The sequence below is a fragment of the Balaenoptera musculus genome, chromosome 19, assembly GCF_009873245.2.
Source record: "Balaenoptera musculus isolate JJ_BM4_2016_0621 chromosome 19, mBalMus1.pri.v3, whole genome shotgun sequence".
NCBI classification, from domain to species: domain Eukaryota; kingdom Metazoa; phylum Chordata; class Mammalia; order Artiodactyla; family Balaenopteridae; genus Balaenoptera; species Balaenoptera musculus.
Window position 1 is genome coordinate 1,806,430 of NC_045803.1, and position 15,952 is coordinate 1,822,381.

The 15,952-nt window shown below is 45.0% G+C and overlaps 1 protein-coding gene and 1 non-coding gene across 2 annotated transcripts in view; one reads left to right on the plus strand and one right to left on the minus strand.

Annotated features, from left to right (window-relative positions):
- The window catches only part of LOC118885356 (double homeobox protein A-like), a 68,073-nt gene that overhangs the window by 19,884 nt on the left and 32,237 nt on the right, over window positions 1–15,952 (plus strand). The window lies entirely within an intron of this gene.
- On the minus strand, window positions 4,492–4,564 carry TRNAA-UGC. The gene has a single exon. It is a non-coding gene; the product is annotated as a tRNA-Ala (tRNA).

Here is a 15,952-nt window from a genome sequence, read left to right on the forward strand (position 1 = left end):
GAATTCTTTTTCAGGTAGGTTGCCTATTTCGTCTTCTTCATTTATTTGGTCTTGTAGGTTTTTACCTTGCTCCTTCGTCTGTAACATATTTTTTTGTCGTTTCTTTTTTTTGGGTGGGGCTGTATTCCTGTCTTATTGGTTGTTTGGCCTGAGGCGTCCAGCACTGGAATTTGCAGGCAGTTGGATAGAGCTGGTCAGGTCTTGGTGCTGAGATGAGGACCTCTGGGAGGCCTCACTCCAATTAATATTCCCTGGGCTCTGAGATTCTCTGTTAGTCCAGTGGTTTGGACTCAGAGCTCCCACCACAGGAGCTCAGGCCTGACCTTCAGCCTGGGAACCAAGATCCCACAAGCCGTGTGGCATGGCAAAAAAAAAAAAAAAAAAGTGCAATACAATAACAAAGAATAAAAAACAAAGTAAAATTAGAAAGATAAAAAATATATTAGGAAAAATAAAAATATAATTGAAACAACTGCAACAAGGTAAAATAAAACCACACACACACACACACACACACACACACACACACACACACACACACACACACAAAAGGCCTTGGCTATGGGGGTGGAACTTAGGTGGGGGGGTTTGGGTGGGGCGGGACCTAGGCAAGTGGGGGGTGACGTTTGCGCATGTAGCGGGGCCTCTGCTTAGGACCTGCATGGAAGGGGAGCATCGCACATGGAAAGGAGGGCCTCTGGAGTATGGAGTTCTGGAGTTTGGGGGTAGGACCCTGAGTGAGGGTGTGTGGGTGGGGTTTAGGCCCAGCGTGTTGGAGGGGGACTCAGAGGGGGTCTCCGAGTGTAGAGGTGGGGCCCTGGGTGGGGGTGTGGGGACGGGGCCTGGGCTCTGCACGGCAGGAGGGAGGCTCCGAGGGCAGAGGATTAGGCCCAGGAGCCCAACAGGCTCCCCGGTGCCTAAGTGGACAGGGAAAGCACTGGCCGTGTTCCCTTCCGTTCCTTTGCACCCCTCCCCCACTGTCTCTCCCAGGGTCTCCCCCGTCCCTGCTGGACCCCGAACCATGGGTGGGTCCCGCTGGGTGTAGGAACTTCTCCCCTCCCCTAGCTGCCCCTCAGGGGTGCCCATCCTGGAGGTCTGGCCTTTACCTTTGTTCCCCCTTCCCTCCCTTCCACTCCCTCAGGACCCGTGCAGCTGGAGGGGGCCTCGGTGGGCAGAGGATCAGGCCCGGGATCTCAGCAGGCTCCTGGGGGCCCAAGAGGGCAGGGGAAACCTGGCCATGCTCCCTTTTGATCCTCTGCCCTCCCAATGGTCCCCCAATTTCCCCCTTCAGGCGTGGGATCCCTTCCCCTCCCCCAGCCGCCTCTCAGGGGTGCCAGTCTCGCCCCACCTCTACTTCTCCTCCCCTCTCACTCCCCCCACGGTCCCACCGGGTCACTGGGGGTTCCTCTTGTCCCCTTAGGTGTCCATGGTCACCTACCAGGCACTGGTGGGGGCTCTAGTTGTGACAGTCTTTGTTTTGAAGTCTACTTGAGACAATTGAGTTCTTGAGTATGGGGTTAAAGGACCACGTTTGTGCCAGAGGTATAAATGTTGAGAGTCAGCAAAAGGGAAGTATTTATGTGATGGACTGATGACACCTAGGGGGTGAATATAGAAGAATTCAGAGATGTCTGAGGCATGGGAATAGGGGGAATCCCACATGAAATAAGTTCGTTAATTAAATCAGTGGTTCTCAAATGTTTTGTTCTCAATACTCCTTTACAATCTTAACAATTGTTGAGAACTACTAAAGGCTATTATTTATGTGGATTATTCTATCTATATTTACCATATTAAACTTCTGATACAGTTTAAAAATATATATTGATTCTTTGAAAAATGACAATCACAAACCCATTATATGCTAACATAAGTAACATGATTTTTTGAAAATAATTATCTTTTTGTAAAACCAAAAACTATTTTAAGTGAGAAGCACTACATTGTTTTACATTTTTGCAAATCTATTTAATGTCTGAGTTAATAGAAGACAGCTGAAATCTTGTATCTGATTCTGCATTCAATCTGTTGTGATACCACTTATCACATAGCTGCTAGAAAATGCCATTGTACAATTATGAGAGAATGAAATAAAAGAGGCATAAAACATCTTTGTTATTAATCAAATAATTTTGGCCTTACAGATGTGAATTCTGCCAGAGAAGATAGTGGATAGCACTCTGGTTTAAATGCTTATTCTGACAAGAGATTTTAAAATTACATATGATAAATGTTATTTATAAAAATTAAACTAAGATGAATAGACATGTATATAAATACATTGCCTATAATCCCATCAACTTTAAAGTTTTAAAGTATAGTTGTACGTTCTCCAAGTAAGTTTTCTATGAACTCTGGCTCTCATGCAACCCATCTTAGCAAGAAACTTTCATTCATCCATTTGAAAAACAGCTATTGGGTACTCACCATGTACCAGGCACTGTTCCAGGTATAGGGGACACCGTGGTGAATAAGGCAGCAAATTCCTTTCCCTCAGGGGGTTCACATTTTGTGGAAGAGGCACATCATAGTCTAGTAATCAAGGAACTAAGTATCTCACACAATTTCGTGTGCAGTGATAAGAACTATAGAGGGGATAAAAGTGACCAGGCAGGGACAAGGTTCTATACAATGAAATAGCCAACGAAGTCCTCACTGAGCAAAATCCTTGATGTGGTGAGCAGGTGAGTTAGGTAAAGATCCTGGGGAAGAGTGTTAGAGACAGAAAGAATAACAGGGGAAAGACCTTCAGATGAGAAGAGCAGGGAGGCCTGAGGGGCTAGAATGGAGTTGAGGAAAAAGTGACCCAGGATAAGGGTGAAGAGGTAAACAGGGCTAAACCTTGGAAGGCAGTGGTTCTCAGCTGGGGGTGGTTTTGCTCCCAGGGGATGTTTGGCAATGTCTGGAGACATCTGTGGTTCTCACAAGTGGGAGTAGGTTCTACTGGTGTTTAGTAAGTAGAGGCAAGCATGTTGCTAGATATTCTACAATGCACAGGATAGCTCCCCACATCAAAATATTTTCTGGCCCCAAATGTTCACAGTGCTAAGGACTTCCGCTATAAAGACGTCCCTGTATTCTCTCCTACCTTTATTAAAACCCTCAGTCTCTTACAGCATATTTCTGCAATGTTCAAAGATGGTCAAAGATTCTTTTTCTTTTTTACTTTAATATGTGTAGATCTGCCTTATTTCAATGCATTTTTAAAAAATTCTTCTCCTAGATACCTCCTTTTCCCCTCCTTCCTTTCGTCATAAAATTTTGCAAATTCAATAACATTTCATGCCTTAGTTCCTTTTCCCTCCATTGACTTCAGTCTCATATCCCCCTGCATCTACCAAAATATTCATTTGAAAGTCACCATGTTCGGGACTTCCCTGGTGGTCCAGTGGTAAAGAATCCACCTTGCAATGCAGGGGACACTGGTTTGATCCCTAGTTGGGGAACTAAGAGCCCACACGCCGCGGGGCAACTAAGCCTGCGTGCTACAACTACTGAGCGGCGTGAAGCAAACTACAGAGCCCATGTGCCCTGGAGCCCCGTGCGTCACAACTAGAGAGAAGCCCACATGCCGCAACTAAGAGCCAGCACAGTCAAAAAATTAATTAATTAATTAATTAATTATTTAAAAAGACGCCATTTCCTTTCTCCTGGCTAAGTTGTTCTTGACTTTATCAAACCCAGGGGTCACTTTTTATAATGGATGTTTTATACCTCTCCATGTACCATACTGAGAGAAACTCCTATTTAATATTGCCTTTCTAGGGAATTCCCTGGCGGTCCAGTGGTTAGGACTCCATGCTTTCACTGGTGGGACCCCAGGGACAATCCCTGGCTGGGGAACTAAGATCCCACAAGCAAAGAAAACAAAACAAAACAAAAACAAACAAACAAAAAGAACTGCCTTTCTAGATGCATAATATTAAAACATCAACATAATGTTCTGACTATTGATGGAAAAATAAAAACAAAGTCATTTATAATAAAAAAGAATGTGTACTTCACTGTGTAAGTGTTCTGGCATGATTCTGCTTGAAGTCAAACACAAGTAGCCAAATTACCTGCTCACCTGTAGATTCACCTTGACACAACAACAGATGCAGCGTATGTATTGGCAACTCAGATGACCTGAGTGGCATTGCTTGGAGTTGTTATGATTTTTGAAATGATGTCCCCCACTTGGCTACATCTCAACTAAAGCAATGTTCCCTCATATCTTGATCATCATATCTCTTAGGAGTTTCAGCATAAATTAAAACATGGAAAAATGCTCAGTGTTTATATGTAAAATAAGGTTCAGTTTCAGTTACTTATCAACAGGATTTCCACCCATCCTGTTTACCTGCATGAATGTCCAACAGAACATTCAAAGGTTATGTGTTTGTTCCTTCATTTTCTCTTCACCTTCATCTTTATCCCATCACCTTCTCTGCCTCCACAACTTTTTTGGGGGGGAGGGGGGGCCGTGCCGAGCGGCTTGCAGGATCTTAGTTCCCCGATCAGGGATTGAACCCGTGCCCCCTGCAGTGCAAGTGCAGAGTCTTAACCACTGGACCACCAGGGAAGTCCCAACACGACTTTTCTCCATTGATTAGTTCCTCTTCCTTTTGACTGTTTTCCTCCCTCCCCTCTTCCCTCAGCCTTAAGTCTCAGCTCCTCGAGCAACAACAGAAAATTCTCTCTACTTCTCCACTTTCTGAGACCTGGCTGTTCCCACCCCATTCTGCTGTCTTGCGTTTCTCCTTCCCAGGCAAGCACTGCCTCTGTTCTTTCTGTACCCCCTCACCTCCCACGATCCACTGCCATCAGACCTCTACCACCACCTCCCCACTGAAACTGTTCCCAAAACGTCACCAGTGTTCCTCCCTTCGACCAAATCTAAGGGAAGTTTTCAGCCCTTAGTTTACTGGATTTCTGCTATGTTTTATAGGGCTGACTACTGCTTCTTTCTTAAACTGCTCCTGTCCTTCTCATTCATCTGGTCCTCAGAATTTTCTGGCTGATACTCCTTTTTTTTTTTTTAATTGGGGTACAGTTGTTTTACAATGTTGTGTTAGTTTCTACTGTACAACGAAGTGGAGTTCCCTGTGCTATACAGCAGGTTCTTATTAGTTATCTATTTTATACATAGTAGTGTGTATATGTCAATCCCAATCTCCCAATTCATCCCACCTGCCATCTGGCTGTTCCATCTTGATTATTTCAAGCATGCGTCTTCCTCTCTGAAAGCACTGTGAGTCCCTGGGGCTTCATCTTTGCAGTAGTCTGATTTCCTCTCTGCAGGCTCTCCCAGAGGGAGTTTATCCATTCCCTTCTTTTCCTAACTACTGCTTTTTGTAGATAGATAGATAGACAGATAGTTACAGATAGATCTCTCTCTCTCTCTGTCTTTTTATTAGAATGATTTCGAGCAACACAGGATTTGCTCCCTCTTAATATATTGGGGAAACTTTCTATAGCAACAAATACTTCTATCCCTTATCCTTAGTTGTGGATACACATCATTCCCTTGTACTTTGTACAAAAAGAATTTATTGAGTCAGTTTCTTAAAGATGGATAAACTGTTTCTGATGTTTTTAACCATGAGAAACAGTGCTGTGATATGTATTTGTGTTAATGTATTTTGCATACTCTCTAACATATAAATTGCTAAAAGTGTAACTTGACCGGTAAGAGTATGCTTTACTGGAAGATTCTCAATAGATATTGCCAAGTTGCCCTCAAAAAAAGATGATAACACATTACAGCCCACCACCTCTGTTTTCACAAGGACAGTTTCAGGAAGCCCTGAAAAGGTCATCCAGCATCTTTACTCTTCCTGTTTATGATGATAAAGTGTGTATGGTGTGAATACTTTCTTTCATTTTTTTTACTCCTAGTGAATGCAAACTTTCTTTAATGTTTATCTACCCCTCCCCTCCCTTTTTTGGGGGGAGGGCGTACTGCATGGCTTGTGGGATCTTAGTTCCCCAACCAGGGATTGAACCTGGGCCCATGTCAGTGACAGCGACGAGTCTTAACCACTTAACAAGCCAGGGAATTCCTTCCCCTCCCTTTTTTCGTTCTTTTGTGAACTGTGTTTATATCCATTGTCAACTCTCCCACTGGAGTACTTAGGGTTTTTTTTTTTTTTTTTTTTAATGAGCACTCTTTCAGTGTGACTGTATTTGGAGATGAGGCCTTTATGGAGGGAAATAAGGTTAAATGAGATTATAAGGGTGGGGCTCTGATAGGATTAGTTTCCCTATAAGAGACACCTGAGGCCCTCTCACTCTCCCCCTCCCTTTTTCTCTGTCCATTTCTCTCTCGCTCTCTTTTGCTATTATCTTGTATTTACTGCACGTGCTGCAGTTTTCTGTTGAAAGTGACGTACCTTTTAAAATGTGTTTTTGATACAAGTAGATATTATCATACTAAGTGAAGTAAGTCAGAAAGAGAAAGATAAATACCATATGATATCACTCATATGTGGACTCTAAAATATGACACAAATGAACCTATCTATGAAACAGAATCACGGACATAGAAAACAGACTGGTGGTTGCCAAGGGGGAGGGGTTGGGGGAGGGATGGGCTGGGAGTTTGGGATGAGCAGATGTAAGCTATTATATACATAGGATGGATAAACAACAAGGTCCTACTGTGTAGCACAGGGAATTATATTCAATATCCAGTGATAAACAATAATGGAAAAGAATATAAAAAAAGAATGTATATCTATGTATAGCTGAATCACTTCACTGTACAGCAGAAATTAACACATTGTAAATCAACTATACATCAGTAAGAAAATAAAAATAAAAAAATAAAATGCGTTTGTAAAGTGCACCTATTTAAAGAAAAACTGTTAGGCAGAATCGGATGATATGGAAAACTGTGATGATGGTGCTGAAGTGTCTAACTTGTGGGGCTTCATGATTTAACGAGGGGGGCGAACAGACCCCCCCCCCCAAACAAGAGTGTAAATTTCTTGCTGGAGACAAAACTAAAAGATCACTTTATTACTGGTCTTCTATCACCACCTAGTGGTAACACATAGCAACTGCCACAGAAATTCACGGACCCAGGCTCACACATGTAGACAAATAAAATAAAATAAAATAAAAGGAAATAAAATGAAAGGAAATAAAGTAAATCGAAGGAGGCATTTGTGTGCTCAGGAATGCAGAGTTATTGCTCCCTCACAAACTGCATGCACATTAAAGGCTTAGCAAAATGCAAACGTCCCACTGGGCTCTTAACTAGCCCCATATGTTGATGATTTAAATACTTCCCTGCACAATGAAACTTTTATTTTAAAAAAAGAAGAAAAAAAAAAAAAGAAAAAGAAGAAAAGGAAAGAAATCCTGATTGTTTAGAGTAGGGACTTCTCAAGGTAAGGTTCCCAGACTTCCTGAACCAGAATCTCTAGTTTTGGGGCTCAGCCCTGTGTTTAGTCTCCCCACCCTGTGGGGTCCACTGATTTAGAGCAGTGGTCCTCAACCAGGGGCGATTCTGCCTCCTAGTGGACATTCAGGGATGTCTGGCGACATTTCGGTTGTCACAAGAGGCATGAGTTGGGGGCTGGAGGCCAGGACACAGGACGTCCTCCTGGGACAAAGAATCATCTGACTCCAAATGTCGATAGTGCCAGGTTGAGAAAGCCCACCGATAGTACGGAATTTCCTCCACGCCCCACCCACTGCTCCACCCTACTTTCTTACCTCTGCCAACTTCACTCAGCCACCTGATGCTCATCTTTGTGCTCGACCCTGATAGGCAAGGAAGATATTCAAAATGTATAACCACTGTGTGAGCATTAACCCACCCTCGTGGGGCCCTGACTAACTGTACGAGCCCCTGCTGCTCTGTTCATCAGTCCTGCCTGCGGGCCTTTGCCTTTTTAACCTTTGCTTAATCGTAAGCATGTTTCAGATTTATAATTTAGAAGAACCAGGGGGCTTCCCTGGTGGCGCAGTGGTTGAGAATCCTCCTGCCAAGGCAGGGGACACGGGTTTGAGCCCTGGTCTGGGAAGATCCCACATGCTGCGGAGCAACTAAGTCCATGGGCCACAACTACTGAGCCTGCGCTCTAGAGCCCACGAGCCACAACTACTGAAGCCCGCGTGCCTAGAGCCCATGCTCCGCAACAAGAGAAGCCACTGCAAAGAGAAGCCTGCGCACCACAACGAAGACCCAACGCAGCCATAAATAAATACATAAATAAGTTAAAAAAAAATAAGATAAAAGAACCAGGGGCACAGCATAACCACAGTTGAGGGGAACACATGTACATGATGGGGAGGAAGCCGAGACGGTGAGAAATTTTCTCATATTGAGGTATGGGGAAGTCATTCTGGCTTACACATGATTTAATTTACCACCACCTGTTCTCAAAACAATATCTGCTAATAGCTGCCAGCTGCAACCTTATCGTCTCAAGGTCTCCCCTTGTAACTATGCAACCATTTCAGACCCCAGCCAATCCTTGTTTCACAAGCACACGTTTTTCTTGCCAGACCCAGTGATAATTCTGGACAAACAACTTGTAACATTGTGGTTTTTGCCTTTATAAGGCTCTCCCATTTTGCAGTCCAGTGGAATACAATTCAAGTGCTTCCTGAATCTGTATCTCCTGGGCTATAGTCTTCAGTTTGGGTCAAATAAAACTCTTTTCTATTCCTACTATAGTTTTTTTTTTTTTTTTTTTTTGGTGGCCTGAGGGCATGCGGGATCTTAATTTCCCGAACAGGGATGGAACGGTGGCCCCTGCAGTGGAAGCCTGGAGTCTTAACCACTGGACCGCCAGGAAAGTCCCTTCAGTTCTTTTTTGTTTGTTTGTTCCCTCGACAATGGTAACATCCACACCTGTGCACACTCAGCATCGCCCCTTAATGAGACTGGAGAAGATGCCTCTGTTTTCCTTACCTGTTAAATGCCAGTAATGATGGTATCTGCCTGCTAGAAAACAAAAGTGAGCAAGATGACTTACAATTGTGATAAATGCTCTGAAGGCTAGACAATGATTGGGTGAGAGAGATAGTGCGCACCTGGCAAGGTTACTCTGCTTGGGGTGTCCACGGAAGGCTTCTCGGAGGAGGTGACATTTGACATGAGGCTTGAGTGATGTAAGGGAATCAGGTCTGTGAGAACCTGGGGTAAGATCCTGTGTCACGAAAGAGTGACCCCAGCCCTAGTTAAGGAATAAATTCTGATGGGTCTAATCCAGTCATGGAGGCCCCCATCTCCTTGCTAAGGATTGGATTGGGGTGATTACCATGACCCAGATCTGGCCAACGGGACAGGAGATTGTGTCTGCTGAGAGGTGTTGGGAGAAAGTTTTCCTTACTCCTGAAATGGCTTCCTTTAGACTTGGGATGTTTCTGTGGCTGGAGAGGGTCCTTGAAACCACAGCTGCCATCGTGTGGCTTCCTCTGAGGTCCGTGAGTTACCTGCGGTTCATGGAAAAGACCACGTTTTCCTCAGACCTCTGCATTCTGCTGCTTCTGGGGTTTCTGCTAGAAAGAATGAGGCAGAGAGGGAGAGAGAGAGGGCGGAGACAGAGAGAGCAAGATACACGCAGAGAGGAGAGAGGCAGACATGGAGAAAAACATAAATGGGAAGAAAAAGAAAGTTCATTTTTTTGTTTTCGTTTTGGTCTAATTTTCCCTTAAGGGGGAGTGGAGGGAAACAAATAGAGGCCAGAGGAAAATAATTTGAAGAAAGGGAAAGGGCAGAGCAGGGCAGGTGAGATTGAAATGCTAAGCTGAGCCCTCCCCCCACTACACACACACACACACACACACACACACACACACACACACACACACGCATTGAGGCATCCCATGCCATGTCTGTGTATTATATGGACATAAAAAATGAACAAGAGTGTATCACAGAGTACCAAATTTTACTTATGCAGATGTGGGACCACCACTAGCAATTACATTGGAAAAACAAAAGGACCTTTCCACAGCCCAGCCCCCGCCTCGGGAAGGCAGTGCCTTTGTTTGTTTGCATTTACTTATCCATTTATCTCATAAATATTTATTTTATTTTTAAAATTGGTGTCCAGGGACTTCCTTGGCAGTCCAGTGGTTAAGACTCCGTGCTTCCAATGCAGGGGGCACCGGTTCCATCCCTGACTGGGGAACTAAGATCCCACAAGCAGTAAGGTGTGGGGGAAAAAAAAAAAAGTTGGTGTCCAGTTTGGTTTTATCTGAGTAATTGTGTGTGTGTGTGTGTGTGTGTGAACTCTCTTAGCAAATCTCAAGTATATGACACAGTATTAACTACAGTCACCATGCTGTACATTACTGTACGTTAGAGCCCCAGAACTTATTCACCTTGTAACTGAAGGCTTCTACACCTCGGCCAGCATCTCCCATTCCCCCCACCCCCACCCCAGCCCCTGGCAACCACCCTTCTACTCTTTCCATGAGTTCGATTCCTTTTTTTTTTTTTTTTAATAAGATTCCACATATGTATAAGTGAGATCATACAGCATTTGTCTTTTCTGTCTGGTTAATTTCACTTAGCATAACGCCCTGACGTTTCATCCATGTTGTCACAAATTGCAGGGCTTTCTTCTCAGGGCTGAATAATATCCCATTGTATGCTTTATGTTTAATTATTTAAATAAGTATACTTTAAGCCACTGGCACTTTCAGCCTCTGCCGACTAGAACCTGGGATTTCTTTAGCATCTGCAAAAGACTACAAAGCCACTTTATTTTATTTTTGGCTGTGCCAGGCAGCTTGCGGGATCTTAGTTCCCCGACCAGGGACTGAACCCAGGCCCCAGCAGTGAAAGCGTGGAGTCCTAACCACTGGACTGCTAGGAAATTCCCAAAGCCATTTTATTTTCTATCCTTTTGTAAAGACTGTAAGTTTTCATTTTAATAGGGGCAAAAGCATACATGATATACTTCTTAGGGCAACTGGAGGTTTGCGCCTTTGCTCAGCCCTTCCTTTTCCAGCCATGCTGGTCTGGCGTCCACCTCTGCTATGGACTCAGTGTTTGTGTCCCCCAAATTCATATGCTGAATCCTAACCGCCAGTGTCGTGGTGTCAGGAGGTGGAGCCTTTGGTGAGTGATTAGGTCACGAGGGTGGAGCCCTCATGATGGGATTAGTGCCCCTGAGAGCTCCCTCTGGAGGACACAGCAAGAAGATGGCCATTTATGAACTAGGAAGTCCGTTCCTCACCAGACGTGGAATCTGCTGGCGCCTTGATCTTGGACTTCCAGCCTCCGGAACTGTGAGAAATAAACGTCTGTCGTTCATGAACCACCTAATCTATGGGTATTCTGTTATAACGGCCCGAAGGGACTAAGACAGCCCCTCTACCCTCTTCACGTCACAGAAGCTCCCTCCCACCTGGAGTGAGGCGAGAGGCTGTTGCCATAGAAACCAAGGCTGGCGGCCCAGGAGGAGGGGTCGGGGAAGGGACAGAAGGAGCCCTAGAGACTGAGATTTCCCGGGCTTTGCAGACTGTGTGGGATCCCAATCACAGCCTATCCACGCAGGAGGTGCACAAGCTATGAATACAAAATAAAGAAACTCCGCAAGCGGCTTTGCCTCTCCAAGCCCCAGCTTCCTCTTCTAGAGCACAAACTACAAGCGTTCCTTGATCATGAGGTTGGTGTGAGCATAAAACAAATCATCTTATACAGTGCTCAGCACCAGATCTGACTCCTTTTAGCCTGCGTTCCTCCAAGTGGAGCCCAGAGACCACGTGACTCAAGGCACTTGGCTGGAGGGGGGCTGTTGTTAAAAATGGAGAATCCTGGGGTCCCTAAAACTAAGGAGGCAAAAGCTTTCCCTCTTCATATTCACTTGTTTAAATGTTTTTAAAAGTTAATTTATTTTATTTATTCATTTTTTTTGGCTGCGTTGGGTCTTCGTTGCTGTGCGCAGTCTTTCTCTAGTTGCCGGGAGTGGGGGCTACTCATTGCGGTGGCTTCTAGGCGCACGGGCTCAGTAGTTGTGGCACGCGGGCTCAGTAGTTGCGGCTCATGGGCTCTAGAGCGCAAGCTCAGTAGTTGTGGTGAATGGGCTTAGTTGTTCTGCAGCATGTGGGATCTTCCCGGACCAGGGCTGGAACCCATGTTCCCTGAATTGGCAGGTGGATTCTTAACCACTGCGCCACCAGGGAAGCCCTGTATTCATTTTTAAAATATCACCCTGCTTCATTTTCTTCAGAGCATGTGCCCATATCCAGAATGAGTTTTGAAAATTGGTTCATCTGCTAATGATCTGTCTTCCTGCACTATGGTGTGAGCTCCAATACAACATAGAGCCTGTCCTGTTCCCCAGGGTACCCCCCCACCCCCGATCCTCCCACCTAGAGTGGGTCTTACAGCTTAGCTAATCTTCAGTGTATTCTTTTTTTTTTTTCAGTGTCCATAATTAAAGTTTTATTGGAACACAGCCACACCAATTAATTTCCATATTGTCTGTGCCTGCTTTCCCCTTACAACAGTGAGAGAACTATGGGCCACAAAGCCTAAAAAATGTACTACCTGGCCCTTTTCAGAAAGTGTTTGCTGATCCCTAAAAACAGAGAATAACAGAGTCAGACATGCTTTACAGGGGGTAATCTGGGAGGACTTCTCAGTGGAGGTGTGGTTGAAGTGGCAAAGAGTCAGGAGGCATTTGGGACAGTCTGAATGTGGGTGCACTGATCAAACCAATGTTAAATATCCTGAGTGTAAATTTAACTACTCTAGGTACCCCATATAGGTGGACTCCTACAGTATTTGTCCTTTTGTGACTGGTTTATTCCATTTAGCATAACGACCTCAAGGTTCAGTCATGTTGTACATATGTCAAAATCTCCTTCCTTTTTAAGACCGAATAATATCTTATTATATGGATACATTACATTTTGTTTACCCATTTATTAGTCGATGGACACTTGGATCACTTCCATGGGTCAGCTTTTGTGAATAATGATGCTATGAGTATGGGTGTACAAATCTTCAATGTATTCTTGTTGAAAGGGTGGAAATACCAGAAACTTATTTTGAAAGAGGGCAGATCTATGGGATCCTAAAGTCATAGAGAAGAGTCCCTGCCCAGGGTGGTAAGGGAGAGGGGCAGAGGGGGCTGGCGAACTGCAGAGGAGCCAGGAGTGAGGTGGTCACGGCTGGGATGGAGACATCAGGTGAGAGAACGCCTCCATCCAAACCTGGACCAGCCAGAAGAACGACAGGTGGGTAGAGGGGCAGTCGGAGGTGCCCCTCCCCCGGTGGAATCAGCTCACATATTCTCAGCTACTTCTGACCTGAGAGACAGGGCAGGGACTACATCTCAAACGAGCCAGGACCAGGCCAGAAACGCAAGAACAAAACTCCCCCCATTCCCGCCCCTTGGTTCAGTCACTTCCGGTTAAGGCATTGCGCTTTGGCGCAAAACATCCACCAGTGATTGAGGTCAACTGTCAAAAGAGGGCGCAGATTTATTTCCACATTTATTTCAATCCTTTTTTTTTTTTTTTTTCCGCAAAGAGGGAAATCAGTCCCCAGAGGGGAAACACATGAACTTAGAGAAGAAGGCAGGGTAGCGAATTCCACCCACTGCCTACGTGTCACGGCGCCAACACAGCAGCAGGGCCCAGGCGCAAGAGCTCCCAAGGTTGCGTTTACAACCTGGCTCCGCTATTTAAGGACTGTGGGCCGTTGCCCAAATGCACTGCTGCCTCTGGACTTCAATTTCCTCACGGATATTTCTTTCAAAAATTCGTGGAGCCCTTGCTCTGCCTCAAGGAGCTTATGTTCTAATGAGGAGACAGACAGTAAATATGGTAAAATGAAATGTACAGGCTGTTAGTGTTGGATGTTAAGGAGTGTCAGTGCCCCAAGCCAAAGACCACCAGGAAGACACCCATAGTTGAATACGTTGGTTATTGTTAAAATGAGGGGAAAAGCACACAATAGGAAACTATGAGTAAGATGGTGTTAAAAAACCTATTATAGGATTTGGATTTGAGTTGGGGATTTTGAGGAGAGCTTACGGAAGCTGGGCTTTGTTCTAGATTGTATGCCATCAGGAAGCGAGGTTATTTCTATGACTGAGTTTCTTAATAAATCTTCTGGAGAAGGGGGGTCAACCAGAGCAAGGCTAAAGTTGTAATTGGTTAAGAAGCAGCATCAGCCAGGAGAGGACTGTTTGGTCATTTTCGTGGCTTGGATGATGTTCACGTCTTGTCTGTGTTCACACATGATTACAGAGTGGCTGTGTTCTGTCTTGATCTATAACGATTACTGAGTGGCCTTTTCTGAGGTTGATGTTCCGTGAGAACACTTTTTTTTAAAAATTAATTTATTTTTTAAAAATTTTTGGCTGCACTGGGTCTCTGTTGCTGCACCCGGGCTTTTCTCTAGTTGTGGTGAGCGGGGGCTACTCTTTGCTGCGGTGCACTGGCTTCTCATTGCGGTGGCCTCCCTTGTTGCAGAGCGCCGGCTCTAGAGCGCAGGCTCAGTAGTTGTGGCGCACGGACTTAGTTGTTCTGCCGCATGTGGGATCTTCCCGGACCAGGGGTCGAACCCATGTCCCCTGCATTGGCAGGCGGATTCCTAACCACTGCGCCACCAGGGAAGCCCCACTTTTTTTTTTTTTAAATTGAAGTATAGTTTTGTTTGTTTTTGTTTTTGCTGTGTTGAGAATAGACTCAGGAGGACAGGATAGAGGTTGGGAAAACAGGTTGGGGGTGGAGGGTTCTTGAAATCATTCAGCCAAGAGCTGTTGGTGTCGTGGACCAGGGCAGTGACACTGGTCATGGTGAGGAGTTGTTGAATTTTTAGATATATTTTTGGATGAGGATTGGACCTGATTTTTCTGATGGACTGGCTATGGGATGTGAGAGAAGGAATTGAAGATGGATCCGAGGTTCTAGGGCCTGGGCAACTGGAGAAATGAGATACCATTATAGGAACAATGCAGGAGTTGCTGGTTGAGTGGGTGAGGGTGGACATCAGTGGTTTAGATTTGAATTTATTATTTATTTATTTATAAATTTATTTATTTTATTTATTTATTCTCAACCACTGCACCACCAGGGAAGCCCAGGATTTGTTATTTATTTATTTTTCTTTTTTTGGCTGCACCCTGTGGCTTGTGGGATCTCAGTTCCCCGACTAGGGATTGAACCCGGGCCCTCAGCAGTGAGAGCACCGAGTCCTAACCACTGGACCACTGGGGAATTCCCTGGATTTGTTATTTTGAGATGCCTGTTAGATGCTCAAGTGAAGATGTAAAAAATGCAGATAGAGGGCTCCCCTGGTGTTGCAGTGGTTAAGAATCTGCCTGCCAATGCAGGGGACACAGGTTTGAGCCCTGGTCCGGGAAGATCCCACATGCTGCAGAGCAACTAAGCCCATGCGCCACAACTACTGAGCCTGTGCTCTAGAGCCCGTGAGCCACAACTACTGAGCCCGCATGCCACAACTACTGAGCCCGCTTGCCTAGAGCCCACGCTCAGCAACAAGAGAAGCCACCGCAATGAGAAGGACACGCACTGCAATGAAGAGTAGCCCCCGCTCGCCGCAACTAGAGAAAGCCCGCGCGCAGCAACGAAGACCCAATGCAGCCAAAAATAAATAAGTTTTAAGTATAAGTATGTGTCAATATTGCATGAGACATACACTGAAAAAAATTACTTTTTGTGGGGAGAACAAATTTCTTGTACATAAAAATTCCAAGTAATTTATGTAGATACTCCACCCGCAAGGAGGTGGAGCATGGCTCTTTACTTTTTAAGAGCAGGTGACTTCCTTTGAAAGAGTATAATAGGCAAAGGGAGAGAAAAAGAATAACTTTACAGTAGAGAAACCTGACACACCTCATCCTGGTAGTAACCAAGGTTACCAAGAGTAAACTTGATCACAGTATGTACTCGTGATACGGTGTGATAAAAGTGGTACTTTTCCTCTGGTCTTCTTCCACAAAACCCATAACCCTAGTCTAATCAT